Source organism: Cetorhinus maximus, chromosome 4 (genome assembly GCF_964194155.1).
Source record: "Cetorhinus maximus chromosome 4, sCetMax3.hap1.1, whole genome shotgun sequence".
Lineage (NCBI taxonomy): Eukaryota > Metazoa > Chordata > Chondrichthyes > Lamniformes > Cetorhinidae > Cetorhinus > Cetorhinus maximus.
This window is the reverse complement of record NC_135882.1, coordinates 168323650-168348378: the sequence shown is the minus strand read 5'-3', so window position 1 is coordinate 168348378 and position 24729 is coordinate 168323650. Positions and strand designations below refer to the sequence as shown.

At 46.6% G+C, this 24729-nt stretch overlaps 1 protein-coding gene across 3 annotated transcripts in view; it reads left to right on the top strand.

Moving 5' to 3' along the window:
* vps13b (vacuolar protein sorting 13 homolog B) overlaps positions 1 to 24729 on the top strand; it is a 1109808-nt gene that overhangs the window by 904618 nt on the left and 180461 nt on the right. The window lies entirely within an intron of this gene.

Sequence of the window (24729 nt, the reverse complement as noted above, 5' to 3'; positions counted from 1 at the left end):
GCCTGTACCCCAGTATTTCTGCTGCTCATCTTTTGTCACATCCAAACTCACCTATTGCAGTGTTGGTTTGGTCGGTCTCACATTCCCCACACTCTATAAAGTTCAGCAAATCCAAAACTTTGCTGCATCAAGTCCCCATCATCCGTCACCCCTGTGCTTGCTGACCTATATTGACACCCTATCGATCCATATCTACAATTTAAAATTTATATTCTTGTGCTCAGATCCCTGGCATGGCCTTGCCTCACTTTATCCCTGTAACCTTCTCCAGCCTTATAACCTTCCCCTCCCAAACTCTGTTCCTCCAACTATGGCCTTTTGTGCAACCTCCCTCTTTTGTTCTGCCATTAGTGGCTACGTATTTAGTGCCCACACTCCAGAATCCCCATCCTAAAACTTTTTGCCTCTCAGTCTCACCCTTTAAGACCCTCATTCACCTTTTATTTTGTTATAACCTTATGGGACTAACAGCAGATCATGGGGTTGTGATTATTACTTTTTAATTATTATTTTCTTTGCTTCCTCTCCCTTCTTTCTGTTTTACGTTTAAAGTATTTTTCTAAGTTTTTATCTAAAGCACTTGTGGCAAAATACTATCCTTCGATGTTGAATTTAGACAAGGTATTGATTAATTAACAGTTGGGAGTAAATTCTAATGTTCTTAATTCATGATAACTCAATTATCTGATAATTTGAATTTGTTTTGACCAGTAAATTACCACTGTGTTATTTCTGGTACTTAATTTGTTTGATTGGATAATTTAATTTTTTTAATACTACAAACAACTTGAGTTCTCAGGAGTAGACTGATCTCATGCAGTTCTAGACACCCCATTATAGGAAATATATTAGAGGAATTGAAAAGACAGCCTAGATTTACTGGTAAAATAACAAGAGTATGGTTATGAAGAAAACCTCAAAAGAAGATTGGGGCTTTTTCACATGCCTGAGAGGAGTCCATTAAATGTTTTTTAAATTACTAAAGAATTCTCTGTGATAAACATTGAAAGTAAGTTTTCACTGGTAACTGAATTGATTACAAGGAGTGAAGTTTGAGGATTATCAACAGAAGAGAAGAAAATAAAATAAACTTTTCTCATAGAGTTATTAGAAGAAGCGACTTTTGAGCCAGAGAGACAATGTTATCAGTCAAAATGGAATGTGATAAGTATTTATAAAGGATGAATGCGAAGGAATATGAGAAAAGAATAGGTAAATAGGATCACAATAGAAACCTCCACTATGCACCTGATCACTTCAGTAAGTTCTAATGTTTGAATCAGGTATGACCTACCCTTCATAAATTTAAGACTGACTCTCTTTGATCAGCTGATGTGTGTAATTTCATGTCAGTTGGAGGATATAATGCAACTGTGTGGAACTAGGAAACACTGTCACATAAAAAGTAGCAGAAATCTGGAATTCACTCCCCTGACAGACTGTGGGTCAAATAATATTTTCAAGGCTGAGGGTGATAGATTATTGTCTAAAATAAAAACAGAAAACGATGGAAAAACTGCAGGTCTGGCAGCATCTGTGGAGAGAGAAACAGAGTTAACATTTTGAGTCCGTATGACTCTTCTGCAATAGATTATTGTAGGGTGTCAAGGGATATTGAGCAAAGGTCAGTAAGTGGAGTTGAAGTACACTGAAAGAAAGTTTTCACTGGTAACGGAATTGATTACAAGGAGTGAAGATTGAGGATTATCAGCAGAAGAGAAGAAAATAAAAGAAACTTTTCTCAGAGTTATTAGAAGAAGCGACTTTTGAGCCAGAGACAATGTTATCAGTTAAAATGGAATGTGATAAGTATTTGTAAAGGATGAATGTGAAGGAATATGAGAAAAGAATGGGTAAATAGGATCACAATAGAAACCTCCACCATGCACCTGATCACTCCAACTGTGATCTGATTGAATAGTGAAACTGCTTGAGGTACTGAATGGTCCACTCCTGTTCACATAGAGATTTTAAAAGCAGTTTCAAATAATCAAAAGTTTACATATTTGCAAGTTTTACATGTTTTGGATGTATTTTGTGTTTTACATTATGATCATTTATTTATGTACTTCTCCAGTGCATTGAGGTGCCTGCTGTAGGCTGTCCACATCTCCAAAGCATATAGTGTAGGGATCACTGCTGCCCAGTAAACCATGACCTTAGGTTCAGATTTGAGTTCCTGGCCCTCAAATACTCTTCCACAGTTGGCCGAAGGCTGAGCAGGCACATTGGAGCAATGATGAATGTCTGTCTTCGTCGAGAGGAGGCTTCCCAGTTGTTGGGCTGGATTTTACACTCCCCCACCAGCGGGCTCAAAGGCAGGAGATTCATAAAATCCAAAGGGTAGCTTTTGCACCACCTATATGCCCACCCCTGATTGAAATTCCACAGGGGCCAGCGCGGCATCAGGCCGACTACTGGCCCTTGGGCCTATTGAGGCCCTTAAGTGGCTAATTAATGGCCACTTAAAGGGTTTCATCCCGCCGCCACCGATATTTTACCCGCGGTGGGTGGAGGCCCACACCATGCGGGAAGCCTGGCAGCTTTAACTGTGCCGGTTGGTGTTGCGCAAGGGAAAAGGACCTCCTTTGCAACCCCCTTCCTGGGCCCACTGGATGCACCTCCAAGGTTATTGCCCCCCCTTTAACTCTCTCCCTTGCCTCTTGAAGCCAGCCCCCATCCCCTCACTCCCCTACCCCCTCCACTTGCTGAACTCCACCCCCCCAGGCTCCTCTGTGTGGTGGGTTGCCTTTAATCCCAGGAGTGCCCACCGTTCCCAGCTGGCGCTGCTAGGACTATAGAGCTGCCAGTCAATTGGTTTGGCCAACAGCTCTCTGAGATGGGACTTCATATCGACTTTTTAGCTGGAGGGGGGGCCCGTGGCACACAGTAAAATCCAGCCTATGGATAATGGTTCACATTTTCCAGGATCTCACTGTTGATCTTAATTGATGGGAGGAGGTGTTGTGCTGGAGGAACTGGTTAGAAGAGGACCTTAGTTTTCCGGGTATTTAGTGGAAGGTGTATATCCTCTCACGCTTCGAAGAGGGAGTCGACAGTAATGTGGAGCTTAGTTTCTTGACTTCGCAAGGTCCTCCAAATCCAATAGCAAGAAAGACAGCCCAATTGTAGCATTCTCTCCCATGCCTGCATGCCAAGCATCACGGGGCTAATCATTCAAAACCAGCTCTGCTGGGCAGAGCATGTCGCTCATATGCCTGACACCAGGCTCCTGAAGCAGTTGCTCTGCTCAGAACTCAGTCATGGCAGGAGACTTCCCGGAGGACAGCGGAAATGCTTTAGGGATGCCCTCAAAGCATCTGAGAAAGAGGTCAGATATATATACGCCAACTCATGGGAGTCCCTGGCCTGTGACCACGCAAAATGGAAGAGGTTCATTTGGGAAGGCATCGAACATATCAAGATACTTCATCAGGAACATGGAGCGGCTGGGTCAAGGCTACGGAGAGAGTGCAGAAACCTCCAAACAGCTCATCTATCCAGCGCTCCATGCACCACCTGCTCCAGATGTGGCAGAGTCTGCAGATTGTGCATTGAACTTATCAGCCATCTCAGAGCCCATCGAACTAGAGTGGAAGCAAGTTATCCTCGATCCCAAGGGACTGCCTAAGATGAACAAGATTTATTTACATAGGACTAATAAAGTTCTTGTAAGCAAATTGTCCAAAATATGTGAACTGGAGGAAATACTGGTTTGGAGTAGCAAGGATGGATGATTCAAGTTCAAGTACACCTGATGGATAAATTTATATTTCAAAATTGGAAGCAGACTCTAGAAGTATCAAACTTTAGACAAATCTAGACTGTAAAGACTGTACCACTTTATATTATCTAAAATTTTCTTTACATCTCATTGCATTTACATTATTTTTGAATAATTTCCAGAGACATCTCCCAACAAAATTTTCACAGGAAAATTTGAGCTGTATTACTTCTGTTAGTTCAGTAGCATTCTAAAAAAAAGCATAGTTTGTACCAGACAGTAGCAGAGACTGGGGTTTCAGTGTCAATGAGCATTTGTTTGGAAACCTTGTAAGAACCTTTGCAAGTATCTCTGGGGTGAAACAGTTAAAGTAGTTCCAGTCTAAAGTAGCCTAAATTTGCATTCCTTGATTATATATCTAATTCAGAATGTCATTTCTATGACTTTGGTTTCTTTTTAAAAAAAGACAGGTGTTAGCAATGTGGATACTGAGTGGCAGCCAAAACTCTTGTTACATTTTCCTTGCATATCTACGCAGCTAGCCAATGCTTTCGTTCATGGTGTTTTAAAATGAGCAGTTTTTGGTCTTGATCTAAACAGCCTTATTGAGCCTGTGTCTCTTCCAACATTTCACAATCTGTGGACCATTAAACACTAGTAGCCAGATTGTAGACACTTGGCGAGATCGATTTCTGCGTTTGTGACTCAGATCTTCATTTGCCTAAAAATTAACCTCCTAAACAAACCTCCCATTATATGGGAGTTGACCCTGGAATTCAAATTGAAAGATAGCGTGAGTAACTTGCCAACTGGTTAGTCTGATTCTGATGGTTAGTCCTGGAGCATCTTTGTGTGTCATACTAAACATATTGTTCTACTGAAGTTCTCGTTCTTTGTTGTTCATCCAGAAAAGAAATCCTGGGATATAAGAACTAATGCCAACAAAAGTTTCAAAATATTATTAAGTAACAGATATTGTTGCTAAATGTAATACACGTTCAGTTATTCTAAACCCGCTATAAGGCTTACAGCAAACTAAAGTAAATATTTGATGCATTGCAGTTTTCAGCACCTTCTGTTAAACTGTTCATTTGGATAATCTTTTCTTCCGATTTGGCTTTTTTTTTAAACAGTTCTGCCAAAGTATTCCAGTGTAATAAACAGAACATGAAAATATCTAATGTAACAATTGAGAAGTTAAGTTGCATTTTCTAATATGTTCGTGTTCTTTAATTAACCATGAAAGATGATGCATATTACACGCATTAGAAATATTGTACATATTTTACTAAGTTACTTGCATGTAGTGGTGATGTGCAAGACAAAATGACAATGTCATTTGGCAAGTTATGTGGTATACTGTAGGTTTCACCTTTTCAGTAGCATAACTCTGTATCTACTGCCAAACTTCACCTGTAAGTATAGTTGTGGGAGCCAGGGGCCTGTGCCACCACCAGGCAAACTAGACGCTTGCCTGGGGTGGCAAGATTTTTGGGGGGGGTGGGCAGCGGTAGCGGGGGGGAGGGATGGTGGGGCGGGGTGCGTAGGGGATGGCAAAAAAACTACCGGCTTTTTGAAACAATTGAAACTGAAACCTGGTGTTTTAAACAAATCAGAGCCATAATTTGTCATCAGCAACCAAGCGGAAAGAAACTCCCAACTCCCTTCATCATGAGACATTGCCACATGGTGATATCACATTCAGCAATACACAGGCAAATTCGCACCCTCTTAAACTGGGTGAAAAAAAGTTAGGAGGACTCCGATTGGCTTGGATTTTGGGCTGCAATGGGATTGGTGGGGTTTGAATTTCATTGAGGGATTGGGCACAAGCGGATCCGACTGTGATAGGGTCAGTGATTTGTTTTTAAGGTTTACTGCAAATATCCTCGCGTTATTTCTATTAATGACTGTGACTGAAAGTTAAGCAGCAGAGCTTTAACCCACAGCCCTCTCGGACGTGTTCACATAGCAGGGAGTTTGAGTTCCTAATGTGGAGACAGTGACTCTCCAAGTTAATCTGCTCCCTAAGCCTGATAGGGGTTTCCAGGACTTGCTTCCCCTTCGAACCCACTCATGTCTTGCTGCCGCCTTAACGTGACGTTACTTTCGCTGATGTCTCCCAGAACGTTGGGGTGTGTGGGTGGGGGGGGGGGAGAGGGTGCCAGTCTGAAGGTTTGCCAAGGGCAGTAAATACCCTTGTGCCAGCCCTGCTGGGAGCCCACAGCTGCTGTTAATTTCTCTTTGTGATCAGCCAAGAGGAGATATGCTTCTGTGGAGCAGAACTGAGACCTGCCAGATTTCTTTCCTTCTCGCTTTCAAAGGAAGCATATTGCAATCAGAAAGCTACTCCTTTGGTGAGGGTGCCCCAAGCATTGGTGAAACTTGGCAATCACGAGAGAGTTGAGTTTGTCTGTCCCCTGGCAAGCCTGGGATTTAAACTGACTTATGGTAACAGCAGGATCATGGTTTCTTGAAAATAACATCGTCAAAAATTGATTAGGCACTGAACATAATGTTTCCTGAATCATGAGTTTTAAATTATTAACAGCAAGTGCAGCATTTACCAATTCTGGTTAGTAACTATTTTGCTGATTGAGTGCAAGATTTGCTATATAACTTTGGGGCTCGTCTCCCAGCAAACTTTCCAACTATCTGGCATCGTTTTTATTCTAATTGAGAAATCTAATTGAGAAGTGAAGAACAAAGCACATGGTGCAGAACACTACCCTGCAGCTAATAGGAGTAGGAAGAGCCAACCTTAGCTTTTTTATAGCTTACAGATTGCAATAATTATTCTAGAACTGTCCTGATTGACCTCCCATCTTCCATCCTCGATAAACTTGAGCTCATCTAAAGCTCTGCTGCCCATATCCTAACTCACACCAAGTTCTGTTTAACCATCTTCCCCTAGCTCGCTGATCTACATTATCTCCCAGTCTAGCAAAGCCTCGATTTTAAAATGCCCGTCCTGATGTTCAGATCCCCCCCCATGGCCTTGCTTCTCCCTCCAACTCTGGCCCTTTGTCCGTTCCCCACTTGCTTCACTCCATTATTAGTGGCTGTCCTTCACCCCAAACTCTGGAATTTCCTCCCTAAACCCCTCTGTCTCTTGGCTGCTCTTTCTTCCTTTAAGATGTTCCATAAAACCTATCTCTTTGACCAGCCCTCTTGCGACAAAGAGCAACATTCCATTTGTCTTCCTCATTACTTGTTCTGCCTGCCTGCTAACTTTTTGTGCTTTGTGTACGAGGACACCCAGATATCTCTGTACCACAAGTCTTTGTAGCCTCCTTCCATTTAAATAATATTTTGCTTCTCTATCCATCCCACCCAAGTGGGCAACCTCTCATTTTCCCACATTATAGCCCCTATGCAGCCACTTTGTGTCCTCCTCACAACTTGCTTTCCCACCTATCTATGACTCACCAGCAAATTTGGCTACAACAACATGCCCCTTCATCTAAGCCATGAATATAAATTTTAAACTGTTGAGGCCCCCTGTGGCACCCCTAGTTTGTTTGCCAACCTGAAAATGGCCCATTTATCCTGACTCTATGTTTTCTGTCAGTCAATCATTTATCCATGCTAATATATTACCCCCAACACAATGGAATTTAATCTTTTACAGCATTTTTTTATGTGCCACTTTATCGAATGCCTTTTGGAAATCCAAATATCCTGTACACCACATCTACTTATTCCCTTTTATCTACTCTGCTTGTTACATCCTCAAAGCACTCTAATAAATTTGTCAAACACTATTTCCCTTTCATAAAACCACATTGACACTGCTTGATTCCATTACAATTTTCTCAACGTGCTTCTACTATTTCCTTAATAATGATTCCAGCATTTTCTCAATGACTGGGAACTGGACTATAGTTTCCTGCCTTTTGTCTGCCTACTTGAATAAAGGCATTACAGGGTAATGTTCAGATGAATAATAATTATGCTACAATGCAACATGGTTCCTAGGAGTTTCACAGGAACAAGGAGTAAAGCTACTTGCTGAGGTTCTACAAGTGTTGCTGCTTCCCTGTAATCAGTTTTAAAAAAAATTAACCGGACAAATATATTGGACTTTGGAGCCATGAAGAGGTGTGGAAATGCATTGTGTATCATTAAAATTAGTTTAAGTCTGTGTTATGTGGTGTGTGCCTGCGCGTGTGTGCGTGTGAGTTAACATTTAGTAAGATATGTTATTGCCTTGATATGACATTAAGCAACTGCCAAGTAAAGATATCGATGCAGGTTATCCAGTATCCAAAATACTCAGGGCCGATTGCATTTTGGATTTCAGATTGTTTCGGGTTTTCGGATCCCGCATATGGTACTAGGCCTACTTATAATGCAATGGCTGAAGCCTAGGCTAGCTATAGTCTAAAAGTAAATAAAATGGCTAGAAAGTAAGATGTACCACAGAATAATAAATACAGGATACCTGTAATACGGTCCCACCCGTGGCGCCATCTGCAATCCTGCTTGTAGAAGAGGGTTCAGAATGTCAATGTGCAGGGAAACAAGGAGACTTGCCGCACTAAAGGTGGGGTGCAGTCGGCAAGGCTCGTGTCGGCTCAGGTCATATTGACTTGGGTCAGGGACTTGCGGCGCTAAAGGTGGATGAGATTCAAAACAAGTGTGGTTTTTGGATGTGTTCGGTTTTCAGATTTACGGATAAAGGATACTTGACCTGTATTCTTTTTAGCGAATAAACATGACTTTTCTACTTAATGGCAGCCAAATAAACTTATTAGTTTAAATAGAATGAGAAAAGACTTTCAACAGTATAGATCCTATTAAAAGATGAACTTGCTGCATGGATTAATTAATTCAATAGAATCAACTTGGATTTTGTTTGTTGTTTTTCTCTCCTGCCATTCAGAATATAACTCCATTGAAACCTTTTAAAATAAAATTGATGGATCAGGGATTATTCCCAGCAATACAAATAGGTAACAATTTGCTTTAACTAAAGGGATTGGATATAAGAGTAAAAATGTCTCACTGCAATTGTATAGGGTCTTGCTGAGACCACACCTAGAGTACTGTGCACCATTTTGGTGTCCTTACTTAAGGAAGGATATACTTGCCTTAGAGGGGGTGAAAAGAAGGTTCACTAGATTGATTCTAAGAGTGAGAGGGTTGTCCTGAGGAGAGATTGAGTAGACTAGACCTATACTCTGCAGAGTTGAAGAATGAGAGGTGACCGTTTTGAAACTTTAAAATTCTTGAAAGTCATGACGGGCTAGCTGTTTCTCAGGCTGCATTGTCTAGAATTAGGGATTACAGCCTACAGCCAATCCTTTTCAATTCAGATAAAGAGAAATCTTTACACTCACAAGGTTGTGAACCGTAGTCTAAGGGTATCTGGCATAGCAAGGGTTAATGGGGGATTGGGAAACAGTAGTGCCCAAATTGTGAGATAAAGACGCACATGATCTGAGACGAGGGCGAGTTGTGGACTGGACAGAGACCCTGTGCAGAAGCCAGCAGGGAGTTAGCTCCTGGCTTGGACTATACCCGGTATATATATACATAGTTATATTACCAGGCCGGAATCGCTCGGTCCTGTTGGCGGCAGGCGTCAAGGCGGACGTGAGCAGACAAAATGGTGAGAAGTCCAAAAATTGGTTTTACGCCATCGTGAAACCAGTTTGCGATCGTCCATTCCATCCATCAATGATGGGCTGCATTTCCGTCGTTGCCTAATTTCAATACTTTAGCATTTTATTATCAGCCCTGCTCGCCAGAATCATCACCCAATGTCAAATTTACCGTCCAAGTCGGCGTGACTTCAGAACAGTGTGCATTTTGTTTGCCTTTAAAAGATGCGCTCCTGGCAAGCTGAACTTCAAGGGGAACTCTGAGGTGAGTGCACGCAACCTTGCGCAGCGCTCGTGAGGATCGCCCAGAGGACATCAAGGAAGAATTGCTGTGCATTTAGTGGGGGGACAAGAAAGTGGCTTTTTCCTGGCTGGCTTTCAGTGCGGTGATGGAGCAAGGGCTTTAGTGCGGGTGAAGCCAGGGTGGGCGCGGCAACAAGGCAGCACAGACTGAAGGAGGTACACAAGCACATGCCAGGGTGAGGGGGTTAGGGGGGGTGAGGGAAGTGGCAATACCTTTGGAAAAGCTTGTCAAAAGTGAGCATTCTTCCACAACCGAGACCGTTTAGCAGCGATTCCATAGCAATGCTCGGAGTCGGGCCTCTGAAATTCTTCTGCCCACTCGAGCAATGTAAAAGCATGAAAGTGCCACCAAATGCTCTAGAACTTTTCACCCCTCGGGCACAGACTGCGAGTTTTAGGGGCCAGCAGATCAATTGGCCAACTGGGCAAGTTGTAGAATCCCCTTGTGAAAGGTGGGCATGGCGCAGTCACTGGTGGAGGTGCTCACAGCCCCTTGCAATGTCTTTATTCAGGTTTGGACCAGTATCCCTCATGGTTCAAGCTAACAGTGTAGCATTCAAGTGCAGGTTAGGAGAATTCCTGCGCCTGAGTTGAGAGCACAGCGTGCAGTCCTGTGGCCAGAAGCTGCCGTCAGTCAGTCAAGTGGAGTGGGGCGTAGGTGTTTCAAACAGCCAATGAGTGTACTACACACTGACCATCCAAATGGTGGCCAGCACTCTCCTGCATACATGAAGAGGCCTTCAGACTTAACCAAGAGAGGCTCTTAGGGCACATATTCTAACCCACACCTCTCTATTTGATCCTGGAGGAAGAGTACATCAAAATCATGGAGCTTGGTGATGTTGTGGTTTGCCTCATGGCTTACAGGGAGCAGAGAAGAAGAAGAAGAGTGCGGTAGAGGTGCCTGGCTCGGCAAATGGTGGAGCACCCTCCTGAAGATGAAAGGGCGGCAGGGCCTGCTGCACACGCAGCTGAAGATCCAAAGAGAGCTGTCGCTCATAGGTGCTTCTCTAGACCCGAGGTCTATAGGTGGTGCTTGTCATTTCTGCAGATGACTGAGAACCAGTGTTGCTGAAGACTGCACGTGTCTAGGGAACTGGTCGGTCACATATGCCACCTGCTGCAGGATTTGGCGCCACGGGGACATAGCGAACATTCTCTGCCATTGGCCGTGAAAGTGACCATGCGCTCAATTTTTATGCCAACGGCTCCTTCCAGGGCTCCACAGATGACTTGTGCAGGATCTAACAAGCCTCCACGCACAAGTATATCCAGGAGGTCACGGATGCCACCTTTGTGAAGACACAGAACATTGTGCATTTTACCCGGGATCAGGAAGCAAGAACGCTGGGATTTGTGCAGATCTCTGGTTTCCCACAGGTGCAGGGCGCCATCGACTGCACTCGCGTGGCACTTCGATCTCTGTGGCAACAAGAGGTCAACTACACTAACCGCAAGGGCTAAAACTCGCTGAATGTTCAGCTGGTGTGCAACCACCACAAATATATCCTACAGATCTAATCACGATTCCCAGGGAGTGTCCATGACTCCTACTTCCTTAGCAGAACCCTGACACCTTCCAGGGGCCAGAGAGGCTGCAGGGCTGGCTCCTTGGGGAAGAGGGCTACCCACAGAGGACATGGCTGATGATGCCCTTGCAGCAACCTCAGAGTGCAACAGAGCGACAGTATAACCATCCCACGTCCCGGACTTATGTGGACCAAATGATATGCAGTTTGAAAATGAGGTTCCTGTGCCTCGACAGGTCCAGTGGAGCATGGCAGTGCAGTCCACGAGGTTGTCGCACATCATCGTAGCTGGCTGTGCACTATACAACCAATGAAGGAAGACCTGGCTGAGGAAGAGATGGAAGAGCTGCACATCTCCTCCGATGAGGACGTTGTCAAGGGGGATGACGGTGATGAGGTCCTCGAAGGTGAAGATGCCGGCGATAAGGCCATCGCACTGGCCAGATGAGGCAGGCACGCTTGGGAGGCCCTCATAGCCGCAAGATTCGTGGAGGTTGGTGACGAGATGCAGTGAGGCAGTCCTGACATCCTCACCTTGCATCTGTGAATGTCTGACTCCTGCCTGGGTGAGGGCAGCTCGTTTGTGCTCTGTGATCAGGATCATATCATAGAGATGCAGCTGTGAAACTTTAAATTCACCTGATCCTTTGCCAGCCTTCAGCACCTGTCCCCTACAGGAGCACACCATCACCAGACTCAGATGCTGAAGAGATGGGGGGCAGCCCCACTTCAAAGATGCTGAGAGCACACAGAGAAAATAACGGAACTCTGTAACACCTGCCCACGACATTCTGGCAGCAATGACTAGCACCATCGAGATGCAAGCATCACTAATGAGTCCAGTGAGTGTGAAGCCAGATCACTACTTTGGCCTGGAGGTTACACACTGCACAGGGGAGAGGCCCTGGACTGAGACACCTGCCTTTGTCTTGTGCAGGAACCAAGGTTTCACATCTGAGTGAGAATGAGCATTGCTCATCATAACAAGAACATAAGATGTAGGAGCAGAAGTAGGCCATTCGGCCCATCAAGTCTACCTCGTCATTTAATGAGATCATGGTTGGTCTGATAATCCTTTACTCCACTTTCCTGCCTTTTCCCCATAACTCTTGATTCCCTTACTGATTAAAAATCTGTCTATCTCAACCTTGAATATACTTAATGACCCAGCCTCAACAGCCCTCTGTAGTAAAGAATTCCACAGATTCACTACCCTCTGAGAGAAGAAATCCTCATCTCTATTTTCAATGGGTGACCCCTTACTCTGAGATTATGACCTCTGGTCCTAGACTCTCCCGTAAGCGGAAATAACCTCTCAGCATCTACCCTGCCAAGCCCCCTAAGAATCTTATATGTTTCAATAAGGTCGTCTCTCATTCTTCTAAAGTCCAATGAGTACAGGCCCAACCTACTCAACCTCTCCTCATAAGAAAATCCCTCCATACCCGGGATCAACCTAGTGAACCTTCTCTGGACTGCCTCCAATGTCAGTATATCTTCCCTTAGATAAGGGGACCAAAATTGTTCACAGTATTCTAGGTGTGGTCTAACTAGTGCCTTACATAGTTTTAGCAAGACTTCCCTATTTTTATACTCCATTCCCTTTGAAATAAAGCCCAACATTCCATTTGCCTTCCCTATTATCTGTTGAACTTGTATGTTAACTTTTTGGGATTCATGCACCATACTCCCAAATCTTTCTGTGCTGCAGCTTTCTGCAGTCTTTCTCCATTTAAGTAATATTCAGCTCCTCTATTCTTTCTGTCAAAGTGCATAACCTCACATTTTCCCACATTATATTCCATCTGCCAAGTTTTTGCCCACTCACTTAACCTGTCTATATCCCTCTGTAGACTCCTTGTGTCATCCTCACCACTTGCCTTCCCACCTATTTTTCTGTCATGTCAACTTGGCGATAGTACATTCACTTCCCTCATCTAATTCATTAATATATATTGTAAATAATTGAGGCACCAGCACTGATCCCTGTGGCATTCCACTAGCTACAGGTTGCCATCCAGAAAATGCCCCCCTTATCCCAACTCTCTGTCTTCTATTAGTTAGCCAATCCTCTATCCATGCTAATATACCACTCCCAACACCATAGGCTCTTATCATATTAAATAGCCTTATGTGCGGTGCCTTATCGAACGCCTTTTGGAAATTCAAATATATTACATCTACTGGTTCCCCTTTATCTATCCTGCTTGTTACCTCCTCAAAAGTTCTAAGAAATTTGTTAGGCATGATTTCCCCTTCATAAGGGGCCTTAGGCAAAGAGACATTCTTGTGAACTTATTTAGTGAACATTATCTACAAGTGATTAACACCCAGGCTGTGCGACTACGTCATCTTAATCTTCCTAACCGCTCCACCATGCCTTGGTGCTCCCCTGACATCCACAGTGAAGCTGGAGACAGCCTACTGACTGCGATGCCCTGTCTGTGATTACTTCGGCATGCGCCCTGTGGAGAGCCAAGACCCCGGCCTGCTTTGGGTGCCCTGCTGTGGGCCAGCTGCTCTCTCCTTGGACTGTGGAGCTGGAACTGTGGGCTCACAGGAAGGGGGGATTTCGATGGCTGGACATTCCTAGAGTCACCTGGATGGATGACCGCGGGGTGTCGAGCATCTGGTCCTCCTCCCTATGGGTGCCAGACAGCCCCTGGCTGACTCCTTGAGGAGAGGGGGAAGCTGTACTGAGATCAAGCTGACTCGGACCCCTCTCATGTTGACACTTTTGGAGGTCAACTATGGCATCAGCGATGGAGTTCATCCCGTGCAGCAGTGCAGGACCGATGACCTGGACCAAGAGAGTCCTGGGGGCCGCCGTCCTACCAGTGTGACCTCGGTGCATGCCGGCACTATCACCTTGGACTGATGGCGGATGGACCCCTTTAATATCTCTTGCAATTTGAGGAGTGCAGTGCGCCAGACATCCCTTCCTGATGTTCCCGTGATTGTCTTTGCAACTGTACCAAATGATTGAGGACCGAGTCCAGAGGCTCATCATCTTACTCAGATTCAGCAGTTTCCTTGCCTCCAGCAGTCCTTCTAGTGCCGCTGACCAAGGTTGTCCGTGCCTCTGCCTGCCGTGGAACAGATTATGTGGTGTGCTCACCATATTGTGATCCCAAAGCTACTCTACATCTCGTTCCCATCTCGGGGGTGTATGTCGCTGTGCTGGTGGAGGGTGTGGGTGAGCGCTGTGTTAGGTCTTCAATGATGTTGCCCTCAGGATCCTCACCCGAGGTGCTTTTGGCACTGGGGTCGGGGTCAAGGTCGCCTTAGGGCGACGTGTCAGATGAACCTTGGAGAGAAAGTGGAGATTATTAGTGCTTGGCAGCCAAGTTGAACACAGAATAGTGGACTTAGAGTAGTGTTGAGAGAAGGATGATGTGGTGCAGGATCCTCACGTGGGTGTTCGCCATCGACCTCACCCTCGCTGCAGGAACGGTCAACATCCTCTTGGCCAGCTCCAATGTGTGACTCTTGAATGGAGTGAGGAGCTTGAAGCCCACCCCGGGTCTGGGACCTCTCCCCTTGATTGTGCGCGATCTTGTCCTGCATAAAGACAGCTGGAGAGAGTGCGAACAAGGTGCATGTCAGGCCAAATGAGAAGGGTGGCAGGCGTGTGTGTGTGCTGAGTGGAGACATTGACGGGCTTGGGAGGCTATCTCCAGAGGAGATGAGGCCAGATGGAGATGTGAAAGTGTGTGTGAGAGAGTGAGTGTGATGTCCCTTGAGCTGGCAGTGAGTGAGATGATTAAAATGCTTTAAGTATGCTTTAAATATGGCGCCCGGCATGAGAAAGCAGCAAGGGAACTGCATGGCGGGCTAATTGGAGGCCTACTGCCAGCGATTCAGTGTGTTTCCTGTGACTGCATAATTTGAGGTGGGAAGGGGATGATATGCTGCAGAAACCCGCCATTGCAGCTGGTGGGTAAAACGTCTTTTTTCACACCCGCTACCACACTTAGTGCAAATCTGGGATGATTCTGCCCTTAATGTTTAATCATACAAGACTCAGAATCTCTTCATGAGACCTACTGAACATATAACATGAACCTTTGGAATTTTCTACCCCAGAGAGGTAAGGATGCTCAATCATTGAGTATATTCAAGTCATATATTGTCAGATTTTGGAAACTATGGGAATCGGGATATGGGGATAATGCAGAAAGGTGTAGTTGAGGTAAAAGATCAGTCATGTTCTTACTGAATGGTGGAGCAGACCTGCGGGGCTGCTCCTACTCCTATTTCTTGTGTTATTGTTTTAAATAAGCCTGTAATTGGTGTAGAGGAAAGTTACACTACAACTTTAATTTCACTTTTGCTCTCCTCTTAACTTATTTATGTTTCTTCAGCTGCAGAATCCAAACCTGTAGGTTCCAGTCACTTATTCTCAATTGGAAAAGTGGGTGGATTTTATCTTTGACTTTGTTTTGTATGAAACATTATTAAATGCTATCAAGCTGTTGATCTCAAGAATCATACCAATACAATTTGATGAAATATGACCCATATGGAACATATATTTGTGCCTCCTAATGTGGCTATTTGGAAAACCTTACATTCATATAAAAAGGACACATCCTTTACTCATTAGCTGGAAGAAACGGGGTTTTTGGCATAGGGTTCTTGTGGAAACACTCTATTGCCTTTTATATGGATCGGTCTTTAGTTTTTGATGACACTGTTTAGAATAGGAAGTATCTAATAAGCAAAGCATTTTCTTTAATGTATTGCCAGCTCATTTAATGTATGCCTGAAGGCCTGAAATTTTATCTTCGCTGTTGCAGTAATATGTATTTAATTCTCTGAAGCGTTCATAGCAGAAGCTTCATACTTTAAGGGCAGTAGAAAATATTTTTTCAAATGCAATAATTTAAAACATCTGTAGTGATTAAAAAGAATAAAATGTGCGGCTGTCTTTTATAACTCAATCAACATTCATGTTAACCCATACCAGTAGCCAATTACATTTTCTCATTTGCTTCAATTCAGTTTTGAAAATGTGTTGTTCTGCTTTTGCTCCATTTACACAATAAAGCTTTAATACACTTATTGTCAGTAGGAATTTGCTTATGGTCAGAGTGATTGTAGCAATTCCAGTGGCATTCACAGCAGGGTACTTAGTTAATGGGCCTTTTATTCAAGATTTTGGACCTAGTCTAAAAGGCCATCCTGCCCACCTTCAGCGTGAAATCTTTTTGTCAGTTGTTTAAATCATGTTAATTTGACCACTCTTCTGGAAAGGCCTGTCCTTGGTTGTAAGTCTGGTGTTCAGAGTCTGACTAAATTCTTACCCATGTCCAGTGGTTTGTAAACCCAGTCTCATCCAGAAATTCATAGGACTGTGAGGTTGGAGGCTGAACAGTGGCTAAATGAAGTTGGAAGAGAAGAAATGCTGACAGTAAAGTTCCAAGCATTATGAATCCTGAAATATGATTTGATAATGTTTGGGCTCTGTTGTAAATCTTAAACTTGTGGAAAAGAAAATATAGACATCTTTGGGATGCAATTCGACTTGACCAATTTGATCAAGCTTATCACTATCTTACCTAACATGTCCTTATGTGGCTTGGTGTTATATTTTATTTTATAATATGTTATACTGTCTTGGGACATTTTATCAAGTTAAAGACACTATAAGTTGTTATTCTTGTATACTTCCTTCATTTAACTCATTGGTAGCAATGAATCTCCTGTCGCTTTACTTAAGTTGGTCACAAAAGATGGCTTATCTTACAACAGTTTCTTGTAAGAAGGCTAAGAAGTATTACTGTGCCAACCCTGGAACAAGTGGGAATAATGTGTTTTCCCCATTCATTTTGATGCGTTAGGCAGATAATAGGGTTATCCAAGACTTTATGTTGGCCTGAATTTTGTGGTAGTAATGACGGTAAAACTGTCAGCATTCACCATCGTTACTCCTCTGAAATGGTAAAAACTACTGGAGTCTGCACATGCAAAGTTAAACATGGAAACCCAGAAGCCCTGCAGACTGCAATGAGTGAGAAGTCACCAAACTGACGAGAATTTACCTTTCAAGCTGGAGTATCACTGTTAAAAATCCATCACAAAGTGAAACCTTGCTACTGAGATGTAACTGGGTTTTTAACAATGTACTAAATCATAGCTACTGCTGAGGAGACTCTCCTGCCCTGGAAAAGAAATCTTAAATTAGTGTAATGCCAATTTTTCCATTCTGACAATTCCCAATAATACAATCATTTAATATGATTTTTTTTAAAGTTTATGATGTTTCAGCTTTGAAGGTGTCTGTCCCAATTATTTATTTCACTCATTATAAAATTAAATACAAAGTGCAGAATAATCATCATGTATTTGACGTTTCGGTTTGCTGTCTGTGAGAATACTTCAGTGTAATTGCTTATTCTGCTTGATGACATCACTGTTGCTGGATGCCTGGAGATTCCCTTAACTTGCCACCAAATTCAGTCTGACTGCGTGAAAGGGGAATTCCATATTACAGCGATCACTCAACCTTTGTGGACAGCTCTCTTTGAGGTCGGTGGTGCTTGCCATCACTCTGCAACTGCAAAACCTGGGCCATTATGTGCATATGTCAGGCATAGTTCAGTGAATAGCACTCTCACCTCTGATTCAGTAGATTGTAGGTTCAATTCCAGTCCATAGATTTGAGCAGGTATCCCAGGCTGACACTTCAGTACCGAGGCAGCACTACACTGTCGGAGGTGCTGTCCTTCAGATGTGTGTTCAACCAAGGCCCCAACTGCCTCCTTAGGTGAACGCTATGACTTTCTGGAAGTGCGAGCTGATAACAGCACAGGAAGGGCAACAGGGCATATGAAGTGTCAGTGAACAATGGGACCAACAGTGTATCTCCTTAACTAATGAGACTTAAGGATTATCAAAAGAGGGGAAGGGTGGAGAAGGAAATAGGGCAAGTTGGAGTCAAATCAGGTATAGAAAAAGAAATAAAGAGAGGGAAAGAAATATTAGATTAAGAAAGGAAAAGAGGTAGAATGGAAAAGCAAGGAAAAGAAAGATCCATTTTAAACTTTTTAAATCTCTAAGAACAATTCACTACCTGAAGTAATGAGACTCCACAGTTTGTTCCCATTATGGGCCACAAATGTTGATTGGCATTGCATTAACACTTATCATGTTGTTACCTCCGTTATTAATTACAAGACAATGAATATGCAAATCCAGCAAGTTCTCAAAAATAATAGTGCGGGTAAGGGTGAGGTGCCATTTATAAAGAGCAAAAAATGAAATGGCATAAATTGAACAGGAAATTCTGGAGATTTGTAACAAAAGGGGCAGAATTTTCCTGTTGGCATGCGGGGGCAGGCCCCGCACGCCCATGCGTAAAATAACACGCTGTGACGTCGGGCAAGCGTCTCGACATCACCGCACGCCATTGCAATATTTTGTTGGGCGGGCGCGCATCGGTCTCCAATGCGCGCCCGCCATTAGTTAACCTGCCACTTAAGGCCCTTGAGGTGCCAATTGACGGTGATTATTTGGCGCCTGTGCAATCTTTGGGTCGCGCACAGACACAACAGGCAGGCAGGTAGGACACATTTGTATAAACCTCATCCATGGGCGGGATAAGAGGGGTTAGTGGGGTTGTGAGTGTGCTCTGTCAAATATTGATTTTTCAAAGTTATTGATACTTGCCTGTGTGATCTGCAAAAGTTCAAAATGCATACCAGCTGTTTGGTCTGGACTCACAACCTTCAGGTCAGCACTCTGCAGCGAGAAATCTTTTTTGGGCCTTCAGGTTTCAGGAAGCCTTCCCTTAGCCTGGGTATGGGAGCTGAACTCTTCACTGGATGCGCCTTCTCTGAGGAGGAAGGGAGGGCAGGAAGGGGGAGGAGGCCAGGAGTGCACATTCGCCTCCAGGGGAGCCCCCTTTGGGAGGACAGTGGCAGGCACAAAGGGGCGCAGGACCAAGAGGTAGTCCAAGGTGGAAGGGGCTGCAGAAGATGCCACTATCTTGCTGCCAAGGTATACAGGTGGCGAAACAGCTACCTCAATATGTCTGAGGTGCAGTGCCAAAGGAGGCTCTGTCTCTCAAGGAAGGCAGTCAACTATATCTGTCAGATGATCGGGCCTGAGACCTCCCCTAACTGTGTGGGTGGACACCCCATGTCAGTGGCTCTAAAGGCCACAGCTGCCCTCAACTTCTTTGCCTCTGGCTCCTTCCAGGGGTCAGTGGGTGATCTTTGCGGTGTCTCCCAATCAGCTGTCCACACTTGTGTCAAGCAGGTTACAGATGCTCTGTTCAGGCTTGCATTGACCTTCATCCACTAGCATCGGGACCAGGCAATGCCAGGAACAATGAGCCAGAGGCTTCACGGCCATTGCTGGCTTCCCCCATGTCCAGGGTGCAATAGACTGCACACATGTGACCATCAAGGCACCAACAGGTGAGCCCAGTGCCTTTGTCAACAGGAAGGGCTTCCACTCCATGAACGTGCAGATGGTGTGTGATCGCAGGATGCTGATTCTACAAGTTTGTGCAAGGTACCCAGGCAGCTCCTACAACACTTACATCCTCAGACACTCTTCAGTGCTCCAGCCCGGCTTGATGGGTGGCTGCTGGGTGACAAGGGCTATCCCCTCAGAAGGTGGTTCATGATGCCTCTCCGCCATCCAAGAACAGAAGCTGAGCAGCGGGACAATAGGAGCCACTCCTCCACAAGAGCTGTGGTGGAGAAAGCCATTGGTCTTCTCAAGATGCGCTTCCGATGCCTGGACCGCACTCCAGTATCCCCCAGATCGTGTCTCGGTGATAGTGGTTGCATGCTGGGCTCTCCACAATCTTGCGCTGGAAAGGGGGGACGCAGTGGATGATGAAGATGTCGATGCAGTGGCTGCGGCTGCACATGATGAGTCCAGCAGTGAGTCCGAGGGTGAGCACGCACAGGGAAATGCTGAGAGGATAGACACTGACCCAGGCATACTCCAGGGAGGCAGAGACACCCAGGAGGCTTTAATCCAATGAACCTTCAGCTAGCACACCACATATGGATCTCCAGGACAAGCCTGGGCTGTAGGTTCCATACTCGATACCTAAGTGCAAAATCTGCCTGGTTAGGAACATTAACTAAAGTCCTTGTTAATAAAGCTGAATGTCCCACAAAACACTCATAACATTTTTGGAAACCATCCACCTGCAGAAGAAAAGAGGCACCCTCAGCCATGGTGACATATCTGAATTTAATATTACAACCAAAGAAACTTAATGAAACAAAATAACAAAGGTGTTAAAAATCACACCAACTCACAAAGACCTCATTGCAGGCCAACACAAAAGCACCAGTGATAAACCCGTGGTGTGCCTAAGGTGCCTTATGTTTACCTTTTCGGGTGCTACATCTTGTGGTGTGCTAGCTGAAGGTTCATTGGATTAAAGCCTCCTGGATGTCCCTGCCTCCCTGGAGTATGTCCGGGTCAGCGTTTACCCCCTCAGCATTTCCCTGTGCGTGCTCACCCTCGGACTCACTGCTGGCCCCTCGCAGGGGTGCTGACCCCTCTCTGGGAGTGGCGTCTGAGACAGCCTGCTGACTCTGCTATCCTGTTGGCCTCGATGACCTTGGCGGTCGTCCTCTGGCCCATGGAGCCTGTGCTGGCCCTGCCCGGGAGGGAGATGCCAGTATCACAGCTGGCATCTCCCCAGTCATCGCAGCCTCACCGGATGCAATGGTCACTGGCAGAGGGGCGGAGGAGCTGCCGCCCTCATCTGGAGCGCCCTGAGAGAAGCCCGCAGATACAACGGGCAGCTGCTACACAAACATGAGGTCGCTTCAGACCTACCTGCTCACTGTGGATGGATGGGCACCGAGCTGGAAAACTTGGTGCCCAGACCATCTCCTACACTGGCAATGACCAACTGAGGTCAATGCCGATGTGAGGGCTTGCTGGTCCGAGCACACCCCCAGGAAGCCCTGATGGGTCTCCTGGAGGCCTCTCCACAAGAGTCGCCGCTCTCTCCATGGAGGTCGCATGGCACTTGGCCATGAGGTTCATTGCTTCGGCAATAGTCTGCGTAGACTCCTCCACCACGGAGACCAAGCCAAGCACAGCCTCATGTATCTCCTCCAGATGCTCCCGCATATCCGGCCGCATTTCCTGCGCTTGCTGCATCGCGGACAACGCCAGAGATACATCATCAGGCACTGACTGTGACGCTGGTGAGACTTCAGAGGCCTCTGCTGCTCCTCCTCCCGGCCCTGCTCCGCTGATGCTGAAAGGATGAACAAGGACATTAGATCAGTTAACGTGGAGACAATGTCAATGTGCATCCCCGTCCCCCGGTTCATTATGCGCTCATCCTTCCATAAGCAATGGTCAAGCCATGTTGCAAACTTCAATCACAGGGCACTCAGCACTGCTATGGCTGCTGGGAGAACAATGGTGACCTCACTGCTGGGCACACATACCTGGCCGTGGCACCCCAGCCTCACCCACACCGGTGGACCTGGGCTGGCGCCTCTCCAGATCTAGGGCCTCCTGCTCGAAGCGGCTGAGAATCACCAACTGTGCCGGCCCTCCGCCAGTCCTCACCCGCTCGGCAGCATTATGTGCATTCTTCTCCTGAAAAGGAGAGAAGAGCATTGATTGGAGCTATTTGTACCTGGACTCTCTTTGCGGACGGCCCACCCCAACCAGAGTGGGACTTTGCAGGGCTCCAGTGCCTCCTCACCGTGCTGCTGCTGAACATTCACACAAAGATGCTAGGCCTGCTCCCCTACCCCCAGCCACCCTTTTTACCAAATGCTGCCTACATCACATTAGGCACCACACGGTCTGACCTTCCATAGCAAGGAGGCACAAGCACACGGAGCACAGAGGACAGCAGATCAATCGGTGCCACGCCACCTTGAAGCTCCCCTCCCAGCATGTCATCACCCTGACTTTGACATGTCCTGGAGTTCCAGCACTGCGCCTAGGTGCAGCTCCTCCAGGTTGACCCAAAACAGTTAAGTGGGTCTCAGTGTACCACTTGCTGTGGGGGCAGAACCCATCTCTTCACCACCCTCTCAGGGTGACCTGGGCATGGGCAGTATCTGCTGGCCCACCCAGCGAAGGACACATGCCATCAATGATTCGATGCAGTCACTGCACTTAGACTTGTAAGGGGGTGGGGGTCACCAGGGGGTAAAGCCTACATGCTGGGCTAAGTGACCAATGCCAACATGGTCCTTACCCCTTCCTGAGCGCAACAGGTCGTTGAAGCGCTTGCGCCACTGGATCCAGCTGCGCCGCATCACGTCGCGGGAGCTCACCACCTCCGCCACCTTCTCCCAGGCACCTTTCGTCATGTGGAGGGGGGGCCTCCTCCTCCCTTCCTGGGGAACCAGCACCTCCCACTGTGCTGCCACCTTCTCGGGGAGGGGAATCATTGGAAAAAGGAGGGGCACAGTGCCCTCCTGCCCAACCCTCCTGCCTGGCCTGCTCACCAGCAGCGCTCTGGGGAGCCCTTCCACTGGCCATGATTCGCAGCTTATGAAAGGCTGCAGCAACTTTTAAAAACAGGCCGCCGGGTCGCCATAGGACCTGGTGGTAATTGGAGTCCCACCCCCGCCCACTCCCACTGTCCTCGGGAGCCGCTATTCATGCTTGGGGGGGCCTTAATTGGCCCGCCCACGTAAAATGGCGGCGCGGACCCAATCGCGGGTGGCATTCGGGTCTGCTCCCACTCCGCTCGCCCAACAAAGCAGATAATTCTGCTCGTGGTGTTTCATAATCGCTGAACTTGCTGGCTGATTTGTATATTAATAGCAGCCTGTGCATTAACGCGCCATTACTTCACCAGCAAGATCTGGCCCATTGATTCCTTACTGGAGTACAGTTTCACGGAGACTGCCTATCATCCAGCACTTCAACTGAGTGACAGCAGTCAAATACAATTAATGGGCTGAATAATACGGGGACCCAGATGGCACACCCCTCCCTTCCCGAAACCATGTTGGTGTGAAGTTGACCGACTCCAAGCCAAGCAGCCCTGCAGCTGGGCTTATTAACCAGGGCTGAGTGGGACTTCTGCCTCTCATTGGGGTGGGGAGTCCCGCCCTCTGGAGCTTTTGGCCAATCGGATTGGCTGACAGCTCCATCAGTCCTGGCAGCGCCAGGAAGGCGTCATTGGCAGCTTCTGGGACTACAGGTGAGGATTGGAGCCCAAGGCCTAGGATCCCGGAGAAGGTAAGTCCAGGATCTTGGGCCCAGGAGGGTTTGGGAGTGTTATGGACGGGGGCAGTGGTCGGGGAGAGGGACTGGGTAGGAATGAAGTGGGGGGCTCAGTCTAAGGAGGTCTGCCCCCACAATCGCCAAAGGGCATCCCCCAAAAAGTGACCCCCCTTCCTTCACACCCTTTAACGATTTCAAGTTAAAAATTGCGCTTCCCGCTCCCGCCCTGCTGCTCACATCAAATATATGATGGTGTGGGGAGTGTATTGTTAGGATCAATAGGCTTGCTTAAAAGCTTAATTGGTCATTTTAATGTGACAGGCGGGCTGTGGATTTCAACGCTCGCCTGCCCCTCTGTATAATCGGGATGAGCTCTGGGGTGGGTGGGATGCTGGTGGTGGTGGTGGTATGGGCCCCCACCCCAATCTACCTGTCCCCTTGCGGGAAACACGCCCACCAGGGGCACATAAAATTCAGCCCGCTGAGTGCCCATAGTGATCTCGGGGAAATTCGGGAGAGGCAATGAATGCTGGATTTACCAGCAACACTCGCATTCCGTGAATTATTTAAAATGTGTTGTCGAAAAGAGGGACATGTTGCTGAAGCTTTTTGCGTTGCACTCATCAGACCAAATGCAAGGATGCCCAAAAGAAATGAGGGGTATCACAGCTGAGCCCAGTCAGATACTTCTCAGAACTGCAGTCTTGCGTGCATCCAGCACAGATTTAGAAACAGCAAGAAGACCATTCAGCCACTCGAGCCAGTTCCACCATTCAGTGATCTGTATCTCTACTCCATCTACCCTTTCTGGCTCCGTAAACTTTAATACTCTTGTCTAACAAGTACCTATCAATCGTAGTTTTAAGGGCAGGATCTTGTGCCCTCCCCCATGACAAGTTTGGTGGCAGGGGGTGCATTTGACTCTGCAACTTCCTGCCTCCACCCTGATTAAGTCTGTGGTGGGAAGGCCAGTGGACAGCCTTCCCGCCCCACCACCAATTGAGGTCCTTAAATGGGCAATGAATGCTCACATCAGGGCCTTATCCCGCCACCGCTGGCTCGCCGTGCGGGAAACACGACAAGCAAACCCATGCAGGGTTGCTCGGGGGTTCCCTGGGGGGGGACCCTTGATCCACGGCACTGAGTGCCTGATCGAGAGACCCGGTATCAGGAAGAGGGTGCTGAGAACCACCCTCCTACCCTTGCAGTCGACCCATCTCCCACCATCACTTACCTCTGACCTGGGATCCAGCAGCGATACCAGGCCTAGGATGGGTCTCATACCAGCAGAAGCCACCGCCTCCCTGGTGGTGCTGCCATTCAGTAGAACTGACCCCTAATTGGCCGGCAGTCTTCGACTGGTGGGACTTCAGCCTCCCCC